The 10,940-nt window shown below is 36.6% G+C and overlaps 1 protein-coding gene across 1 annotated transcript in view; it reads left to right on the top strand.

Moving 5' to 3' along the window:
- Positions 1-986: 986 nt before the first annotated feature.
- TXLNB (taxilin beta) overlaps positions 987-10,940 on the top strand; it is a 72,633-nt gene continuing 62,679 nt past the window's right edge. Inside the window, exon 1 of the mRNA XM_044677139.1 lies at positions 987-1,129. The gene's annotated coding sequence lies outside the window, so the exon portion shown is untranslated. The remainder of the gene's footprint in view (positions 1,130-10,940) is intronic.

Below are 10,940 nucleotides of genomic sequence, written 5' to 3'. Positions count from 1 at the left end.
CTCACAATAGAAAGTCTATTCCAAGTCTAATAAAAATGTTTCCGTGCTTAGGACACTATAGGATTTCTGGGTCAGTCAGTACTGTGTTGTAACAATGACCCCCCTAGAAATTGGCATCTTCCTTACATGTTATTACAGAATCACAAAGCAAAGTGGTGAAGCTGGAACTCTGTGACACCTTACCAGGCTGTCCAAGCATTAGCAATAGCTTCAACCACCAGGACTGTAGATATTTTCTCTGAGGGCATATTACTACTAATAATAAGGGAAAGAGGAAATTAACCCACCAGGTAGGAAACAATACAATAGATCAAATGATGCATCAGGTCCAGAAACTTTACTTATTCCCTATTTGTTGTTGTTTTGTTTTAAAGCTGTAAAAAATGCTTTTTAAAAAAAAATTCATTTCAATTCTTACATTTTTCAAGCCAATATATGGGTCCCCCTTCCCTCCCCACCCATTTACTCTGTAAGCAACCGGATACCACATACCCAGGAACAAAATAAGACTTAATTAACTAAGCTAGCATAAGAAGGAAAGGGAAGAGGAATCATAAAACACATCATCAAGAACTGAGAAACTTTGAAAGCCCAAATGAAAAGCCCTCCGGGATGAAAAACTAACGGACTCTTGGGCTGGGGGGGTTGGGGGTAGTGGAGCCACTCTAGATGTCAGGATTTCTAGTCTTATAGGGTCTCTGGGGGTCTCTCCAGTTTTCTTAGAAAAATATAAAGTGAGAGAAACTGTGAAACCCAGAAGCTGCTGATTATTTCTGAGCTGCCCCCCAGGAGGTAAATTTAAAATAAATTAAATTTTATTAACGCTTCAGTTTTGCATAGCACCTATCCCTTGTTATGTCATCCAGACTTCAGTCCGTCGGTCCGCCCCCCTCCTCATCTCTCATTGCATGTGCATGTGTGTGTTTCCATGTGTCTCTCTCTTTTTCCATCTCTCTCTCCAGCAGTAACAGGGGTGAGTGTCCTGCTCTGGCTCCTGCCTTGACCTGTTGTTGGTTCATTGGGGGTTTTTTGTTTTGTTTTGTTTTGTTTTGTTTTGTTTTGTTTTGTTTTTTAACCACCCTCTTCCTCTTGCTCTCTTCCTCTCTTTGATTTGGTTCCTCACCCACTGGTAAGTCCAACAAACAGTTTTTCAAAAGCGACCTGAGAAGTTGTGAGGTTGGGGGGCGGAAGGGGGGTGAACGGGATGTGTGCACTGCCCAAACAGCTCCAAGGGGGGACTGACAGTGAATTGCTAAAGTCCTTTCCTTTGTCTTATTTGTATTTAATAATATGCTCCTCAGGGAGGTGCAGGGTGGGGGAGTGGGTGTCCAATGATCTTCAGCCAAAATTAATAGTAGAAAATTTTACCCTGAAGAAAGAAAAGAAAAGAAAAAAAAAGTGGAGATAATAGAGTTTATACAAGATGAAGGTTTGTAAAACTACTTACTTCTCAATGAATGAGATCAATAACTGTTAAGAAAGGAACAATAAAAAAATGAACCTCCAAATTTCCCTAAACTAGGTTTCTTCCTGCCATTGTGGGGTTACTTTTAGGAACTGGGCAAAACTCTGACTGTTCAGCCACTCGATGTTCTTATTTAATGGCAAATATAATGTGAAAATCCAAAGGGCTTACAATAAATTAACTATATGGAATTAGAGCATTCTTTACCCCTGAAAAGTACAGGGTGAATTCATGTACAAGTTCCATCGGCCCAAACCCCAGCCAACCCTGTGTACACAAACTTTATATTTATTATTTGTAGAATTTGAGTAAATTTGGGTCTGATTTCAACCAAAGAGGACCTCTTTAAAGCACACAGATGTGTTACTTAATCATATTCTTACTATACAGATTTTAACTGGTTAATTCTTCCCATTTGAAAATTAATTTTTAAAAATAATGTTCTCCTTCCAAAGTTTTCAAGGATGAAGTGTTAACTAAATACCAGACCTCTTTTTAGAAGAGCTTAAAATAACTTCTGGCTGGACAGCAGGTGCCATGTGTCTTTCTGCCTGGTGGTGGGGTGGGGAGAGGCAGAAGCTATATATAGATAAGTGTGTGTACCCTCCGGGGGTCAAATTGAAAATGTCTTTCACCAGCGCTTTATAAAATTGATTGTGGGAAGGTTGGCTAGACAGAAATGGTGTAAAGATAGAAGAATTTACTTTTTGTCAGTATTTTCCTGATACTGGCAGGTTGTATTGTTACATTCTTTGCCTTGGAGGAAGGAGGAGAAAGGGACCTTTCTACATTTTCTGTTTCTTGTCAAGATCTTGGCATTGAATACACCGGTGAGAGGAAGGGCTCTCTTAGAGCCTGTGCCTATCTATCTCATACAACAACTATACTTAAATTATTCCACTCAACATATTGTCATTAGCAAACCACTAAAGAAGCCAAAAGGAGGCCTTTTTTGTAAAAGAGTAACCAACTTTATTGTTTATTCAACTTAAAAATGGACCAACAGACATTGACAGAGCTGATGTCAACAGGGACCTAAAAGCTGAATTAGGTTAAAGTTACTACAATTTAATAAAGTGCATGGAGAAGGTGCCAGTTTATTTAATCTGCAGTATTTGACAGGAACAGGTTGAGAAAATTGTGCACTCCCAGGCTTAACGGGGCTGATCTCTGCCCAAAGATTCAAATAATAATAATAACTAATATTTCTATAAAACTTTATGAGTTATAAAGTTCTTTTACATTATTTGATCCTGTAGCAACCATATAAGGTTGGTATTTAATACTATTTTAATAATTGTTAATATAATAAATATTATCATTTATTAGTAATCCCTTTCTAAAGATCCAGAAATTGAGACTCAGTGTGGTTAAACGACTTTCCTTAGTTAGTAAAAATCAGAGACAAAAAGCCAGGACTTGAATCTTCTGTCAGGAATACAACTTGGGTGACTCCTGACTACAATTTCAGAATTTTTTTCCCTTAAACCACTGTGCTCTCAAGTTTCTAGTTGTTGGATAGAATATAAAACAATAATTTTCTTTGTTTCTAAAATCTAATTAAATTGAGGATTCCAATATGTTTCCAAAGAGCATGATGGGTAGTTCTTCTTGTTCTTTGTAGTAAAGCAAGTTCTTTAAAACAACTGTGTTTAATGCACCTGTTGTAGCATAGAGTCAATCACCTTATTCAATATTCACTCAAACGCATCTATAAAAACATCATTGTAGATGTTCCTTCCAATGATACAAAAGGCAAACTATCTATGCCTGCTTGTCCGTTGGAATTCTTGGCTATGTTCTCCCAAGTTTGCCTTTGGGGGAGTGTTTCTATTGTGCTAAAGACCTTCTTCACTTTCTCCTCATATCCTAAGAATTCCAGTGGAGCACACAAGGTGCCAGCTATTCCTTGACTTGCCACATGACCAGCACATGTCCTTCTTTCTATCATACGTCTTTATGACATCTTTTATTCCATTATTTCTTTGTACTTTTTTATGTCCTACATGTTGCAACCTGTACACACAAATGCACATATATACATATATGTATATATATACATACCCATGTGCCTCTCCATTGTCCCCTCATTGATATTTATTTTTAATTCTTCAGAGATCATAGTGTTCTATGATTTGCTACCATGTAACCTGGGTAGAATATTGGTTTTGAATAAATTGTGCTATTTCTGGGAAAAGTTTTAGAGAAATTACAAAAATGAATAATATAGAAATGGGTTTTGTGTTATAATACGTATATAAGCCAGTGGAATTGCTTGTCAACTCTGGGAGAAGAGAGGGAAAAGGGGAAGGAGACAACATGAATCATGTAACCATGGAAAAAATAAAAATAACTAAAAATCAAAATCAAAGCAAAAGTTTTAGAGTACTTAAGGGTGCATCACAATTTCCCAATGAAGATCCAACCAATTCTCCTTCTATTTAATTCAAATTGTAACTTCTTATTCCTTTGTACTGCCTCTTCAAGGTGTATGTGTGTGTATGGAGAGAGGCAGAGACAGACAGACAGAGAGATACTGGTGGATGAGCTCTATACTTCCTCCATCTAACTATGTCATGCTCAGAAATTCAAATGAATTGGTGGTCTTGTCAATTTGAAAATTTCTTCTAGTGATACAGATCTCAATCCATCCATGCCTCCCCAACCCATGTGAGACTCTTACTATATATTTCCCAAAAGTTTAGAACAGAGGGTTTACCCAGAGGGCTGGAAGTCTACCTCACCTTCTCCCAACATTGTAAGGTACCTGTGGAACACTTTGGATGTCCATTTGTCATATCTCAATCTCATCAAGAACCCAACCCATCTTCTCTTCCTATTCATCATACAATTCCTTTGTGATTTCCTACATTTCTGTTCTTGTTCAGAGTCACCACATGTTTCTCTATTATTCTTTAAGCAAGTCATGTTTTTAACACTTTGCAGGCAATGGTATTCCATTCTTACTGCTATAGCCAGTAGAACATTAATACTGAAAAAACCGAGGCTTTATTTTCATGGGAGGTTTAAAGTCATTAAAAGAGCTCTATATTTTCTCAAAAGCAATCCAATTTTATCTCTTCTTCCATTTTGACACTCTGGTCTCATCTTGTCCATTTATATTCTCTCTCTCTCTCTCTCTCTCTCTCTCTCTCTCTCTCTCTCTCTCTCTCTCTCTCTCTCTCTCTCTCTAAGTTTTATAAGTCGTCTATCCAAATGCATGTTGAAATCTGCAAAATAAATTTTCTTTATCCACTTGTTCTTTCCTGCATTGATGAAAAGCTAAACTCTTTACAGATTCCTTCCAGGAGTCTCTGTAATGTTATGGGGCTTAATGAAATCATCACAATGTCATCTGCAAAAAGGAGTGTCTGGAAAACCACCTCATCCACAGGGAATCTCTTCTCCCAGAGCTCTGTGCTCAGTCTCTGCTATCACAAGGATGACTATCCTTGGAGAGCATACAGCTCTCCTTATTTGATGCCTCAACTGATGTTTGTTATTATTGTAGATGTGCTCTACGGTAGAGTATTTCTTATAATAGCCTACTTGTTCTCTGTCTCATTAAGAATGCCCTTGCAGATGATTCTCATAAATTTTTTATATAGATGGGGAAATAACCACGTAAGGCAGCAGTTGTTGCTGTTCTCTTGTTCATTTTGGTGAGAGGTGGGGCACTGATAAGTTTTGAAATCTTTCCCCCTTACCTTTGGTACTTTATCCTCTCTCAGATTCTTTGTGACTCAGTCACAGTCCCACAATTTTGCCTCCTCCACTATACAACTTTATATCTTTGGTCTAACCTAGCTGCTTTTTCTGTCTTTGTTTTTAGTGCTACTTCTATCTCCTTTATATGCATACTCAGGGCTATGACATAAGAATCCAGATATAGTAGCTTTACTGTCCCTAGTGGTTAAAAAAAGGTTCTATATACAGTGTACAAATCCTTACAGATCTTTTTAAATATATAAAGATTTAAATTTTAAAAAACATTTGCTAACCTCCAACCAATTTCCTCCCTTGGGAGGATTTTGTTTAATTGTTTTTCTCATGAAATTTCTTTAGACTAGTTTTATCCTCTACTGCTTCTTTCTGGGTTATGAGGTGATATTATTCATCTTACATTATCCTTTTATATAAGATTTTACAAATAAATTTCTATTCTAAAAAGGTGCTACTTATGTCTACCAGTGATCTATATTTAGTAATTAAGTATCTTGTTATAGCAATTGATTTATATTGACTATACTTTTGTGCAAAATCATTACGACCTATCTGTCTTTCAATCAATTGATCAATAAACATTTATTAAGTGCCTACTAAGTGTCAGACACTGTGCTAAAGGGTGGTGCTATAAAAAAGAGACAAAAAATAGTCCCTGCCCTCAAGGAACTTACCATCTAACTTTTCTCAATCATAATCCATTTTCATTATTAATATCTCAATTAAGTGAGGTGAGATTTTGGTTTTAACAGCTCATAACATCTTTTTCTCATTTATATTCTTTCTTCTATCTTTGTATTAATGTTCATCTTTGTTCTAAAATATAGGAGTTCTGACCCATTTCTTAAAGAATGAATCCTATAAGGAAACACAATGCATATGCCTATGGTTTCTGCTGCTTGGAAGGCAGAGGTTGATGGATTGCTTGAGTTCAAGAGTTCTAAGCTGCTTTATGGCTAATGCCAATCAAGTGTCTTCACTAAATCTGGTACCAAAATGGTGAGCTGTGGGAGGCCAATAAGAGAAACAGAGTCTCAAATAGTTAAAAATCTGAGACTCCTCTTTTGACTCCTTTTCATGATTCACAGTTTTTCTTAAAAAGCAATATAGTCTTTTTAAAAAAATTTTTTTAAAACCCTTAACTTCTGTGTATTGGCTCATAGGTGGAAGAGTGGTAAGGGTGGGCAATGGGGGTCAAGTGACTTGCCCAGGGTCACACAGCTGGGAAGTGTTTGAGGCCGGATTTGAACCTAGGACCTCCTGTCTCTAGGCCTGACTCTCAATCCACTGAACTACCCAGCTGCCCCAAAAGCAATATAGTCTTACTGGAAAGCTTTGAGCTCTTAGCAAACCAGTAGTCAAGACATTAATATTCTTCCCCTTTGGTCAGAAATGCAGCTGCTTGGCAAGCCAAGGCCGAAACATTAGTTTAGCAGGAGCATTTCGCCCCTGAGAAAAGTATTCTCCAACTTAGCTTGCTGATAATCATGTAGCTGAAGGTCCAGCCTGGTTCTTATCTTCACTTTGAAGTTTGCCTGACTAAACCTGTGACTATATTCCCAAAGAGGAAAGTCCTTCTATAAATGCAGTTTGGTATCTCCTTTGCAACTTAGAGTCTTAGAGGGTTGCCTGGTTCATGAAGAGTTTAAATGACATATCCAGGATCACAGAACAAGTATGTAACAAAGGTCAATCTGGTCTCTGAGACCTGCTCTTTATATATGTCATGCCACACTTCCTCATCAAGGTATCTGTAGATATAATCTGGATTTAATCTTTATTCTTTATAGAATTTCTCTACTTCTTCACCCTGTGCAATAAATGTTAGTACATAAATAACGATTATTTTCTTGATAGTCTTTTTGTAAAAATTTCCACAATATAAGCTGGCAAAATGTTTCCTGAAATTATGTTTCTTGTCCTTAGTTCACAATAAAGCAATTTTGCTTACTCTTTGTTTGGGTTCTCCAAGGAGAATCTATGAGCCATCTTTCTGTTGGCTGAAATTTCCTTCTTGGTTTGGCTTCATTTATAGCAAGAATATCAAGATTGATATCAATGTATGTCTACTTGGTCACTGGAAAAGGATATTACATTTTGGATATCAACAGTTAAGTTAAAGTTTATGTATTCTAAAACTATGTGATTCTTAGTATCTTTCTCCACTCTACTACCATCTCTGCAGAAGCAGAAGAGGGCCGTCCATGTAAGACCAAGACCATTTTGTATTTGTCTTTGTTTCATGGGTTGCCATGGTCAAAGAATGAATCACTAAGAGGCCAATCTACTTACTGGTCCTGCACTTCTCCATACCTAGCTAGGCAAGTCCTCTGAAAGCAGGCTTTGTCTGTTGCCAGGATTGTACTTCAAGCCTTTCCATCCTGGTTGAACTTGCCAGAGCTTGAGTTCTGCTGGCATAGACTTCAGAAACCAAGGATTGTTTCCACACCACAATGAGTCATTGTAATAGGACTTTGTGAAGGTTGCTCAGTGCAAGAATGCATTTTTATTATCTAAGGATCAGTGCTGAAGCTATGATCCACATTGTACCTTGGCAAAGGATATTTTTCTATATGAGTAGTCCTGTATCGATCCAAATTCCATGTTTTCTCTAGTTGGGTTGGAAGAATATCTGGTAACTTCATCATGATACAATTGAAAGAGGCCCAGATATGGAGCCAGAGGACTTGTGCTAAAACCCTAGTCCTATTGTTTATTACCTGTGAGATCCTAGATTAAGATGACTTCATCTCTATGGAGATCATTTTTCTCATCTATAAAATGAAGGAGTTGGGCTAGATGATCTCTGCGGTCATTTCTGACTCTAGATTCCAAGACAAACTGTGACCTAATAAGACATGTGAACTACAGGAATTCAGGATCAGTTAAGCTCCTTGGGAGGGAGTGAAATCCTTGTCAGCTGAGATCTTCAATAGAAGTCTTGATGACCCTGGACTATTTTATAGAGGTGGTCCTTTCAGGTATGAGTTGTTCTAGTTGGCTTTTGAAGTCAATGCAAACAGCTTTGTACAAAGTATTTGTAGATAAATTGAAGAGCAACAAAGATGATGCACTAGCATTAAGAAGGATCTGGAAAGACCTCCTGTACAAGGTCAGACTTTAGCTGAGACTTGGAGGAAGCAAGGAGATAAAGATTAGGAAGTGGAGAATTCTGCTGATAAAAATGCAGTCAGAAAATAAAGTGTCTTATTCAAGTAACAATAAGGAAGATTGTGTCACCAGGTAGCAGAGGACCTGGTGGGGCATAAGGTATAAGAAGAATGGAAAGTGGTAAGGAGACAAGTTATGAAGTCTTTTGAATGTCCAGCAGAAGATCCAGCTAAAGGTGATAAGGAGCCACTTTGTTTATTGAATAGGTAGATGACATGGTCATTCCTGAACTTCAAGATGACCATTTTGGTAGCTGAGTGAACAAAAGACTGGGTTGAATAGAGGAAAAGCAATAATTCAGGAATGAGGTGAAGAAATCCTTTAAAAGGGTGAGGACAGTTTCAGAGGAGAGAAGGGGGCTTACTTGAGGGATGTTACAAAGGGAGAATTGAAATTCAAAACAAACTGGATATAGGGCCAGAGAGAGAAAATGATATGAAAGTTGAGGATAACACCTTGTTTATGACCTTGGGACAATGGAGGGATGTTGTGGCCTCCATAGTAATAGAAAAGTTAGGGGGAGGAAGGGATGGTTGTGTGGAAGAGATGGGTTACTTTTAAATATTATTTTTTAGTCTAAATATTTTTCATTTTTACTTTCTTTTATTTTTTTAATTACATGTAGAAACAATTTTATTATAATTGCTTTCTGACATTTTATGATTCAGATTTTCTCTCTTCCTCCCCCACTTCCTGAGTCAGTAAGTGGTCTGTTATAAGTTATAGCAATGCTTTAATGAATGAATATTTGCATATTCTTCATGCCATGACAGAAGATAAATATCACACATACCATAAAAAAACTCATGAAGGAAATAAAGTGAGATATGACAAACTTTGAGATTCTAACAATTCCTTCTTTGATTTTGAATAGCATTTTTTATAATGAGTCCTTTGGTGTTATTTTTAAACCTTGTTTTGCTGATAATAGTTTAGTCCTTCACAGTTGATCATCATACAATGCTTCTATTATTACATATACTGTTCTCCTGATTCTGCTCACTTGACTTTGCATTAGTTCCTATAAGTCTTTCCAATTTTTTCTGGACTCATCCTGTTCATCATTTCTTATGGTAGAATAGTATTCCATTACAACCATATACCAGAACTTATTCATCCATTCCCCAGCTGATGAGTACCCCCTCATTTTCCAGTTCTTTGCCATTGCAAAGAGAACTGCTATAAATAATTTTATGCAAGTAGATCCTTTTCCTTTATCTTTGATCTCTTTGGGATACAAGCCCAGGAGTGGTATTGCTGAATTGAAAGGTTTTGTGGTCCGTTGGGCATGGTTATATTAGTTCACAATTCATAACTGTGTATTTATGTCCCGCTATTCCCACATCCCCTGCAACACTTATCATTTTCCTTTTTGGTCATATTGACCAATCTGATAGCTATGAGATAGAATCTCAGAGTTGTTTTAATTTGCATTTCTCTAATCAAAAGTGATTGAGAGCATTTTTTCATGACTATATGTAGTTTTAACTTCTTCATCTGAGAATTGCCAGTTCATATCCCTTGACCATTTATCAGTTGTAGAATGCTTTATATTCTTATAAATTTGACTTAATTTTCCATATATTTGAGAAATGAGACCTTTGTCAGAAATACTTGTTATAAATTTTTTCTCCCAATTTGTATTTTCCCTTCTAATTTTGATTGCATTGATTTTGTTTGTGCAAAACCTTTTAAATTTGATGTAATCAAAATTATCAATTTCATTTTTTTGCTGTGTTCTCTATCTTATTTGGTCATAAATTCTTGCTTTATACCTAAGTCTGACAGGTAAGTTTTTCCATTCCCCTAATATGTTTATGGCATCACTTTATTTCTAGATCAAATATCCATTTTGGCTTTGTCTTCAGGTTTTATACATGTTGAGGTAAAGACCACATTCATGTCCAATATGCAGTTGGAGAAATTCAAGACTAGAGATTAGGAAAGAGGTTAGGGCTAGATAAATAGATTTTGAATCATCAGCATAAAGATGAAAAGCAATTTCATGATAGCTGATGAAACCCTAAGTAAAATGGTATACAGAGCCCAGAATAAGTCCCTTTTAGTTCAATAATCTTGGGATTCTAATATGGGATGCAGCTAACTCAAGTCTGATTTCACTTTAAAATAACTCCCCATAATCCAATGAAAAGTTTCTTCTAAAGATACGGTGATAGATGTGGAGTTAACAAACCTTGAGTTTCAACCCTTTCTCAGACATTTTATGAACTTTAATCTTTCCAAACCTGTGTTTCTTTATTGTAAAATGAGATGGTGAACTTGATAAGCCTTTTTTTTTTTAAACTTTACCTTCCATCTTAGAATCAATACCGTGTATTGATTCCAAGGTAGAAAAGTAGTAAGGGCAAGGCAATGGGGGTCAAGTGACTTGTCTATGGTCACACAGATAGGAAATGTCTAAAGTCAAATTTGAACCCAGGACTTTCAATCTCAATCCACTAAGCCACATAGTTGCACCCATTGATAAATTTTAAAGCTCCTTCCAGTTTTAAATCTATAATCCTATGATTATTAAGCAGTCATACCTCTAAAAATCAAGATGGATTTTTGTATCAAACCA

Source organism: Gracilinanus agilis, chromosome 4 (genome assembly GCF_016433145.1).
Source record: "Gracilinanus agilis isolate LMUSP501 chromosome 4, AgileGrace, whole genome shotgun sequence".
NCBI classification, from domain to species: domain Eukaryota; kingdom Metazoa; phylum Chordata; class Mammalia; order Didelphimorphia; family Didelphidae; genus Gracilinanus; species Gracilinanus agilis.
The sequence above is the reverse complement of the archived record's forward strand: the minus strand, read 5'-3'. Positions and strand labels throughout refer to the sequence as shown.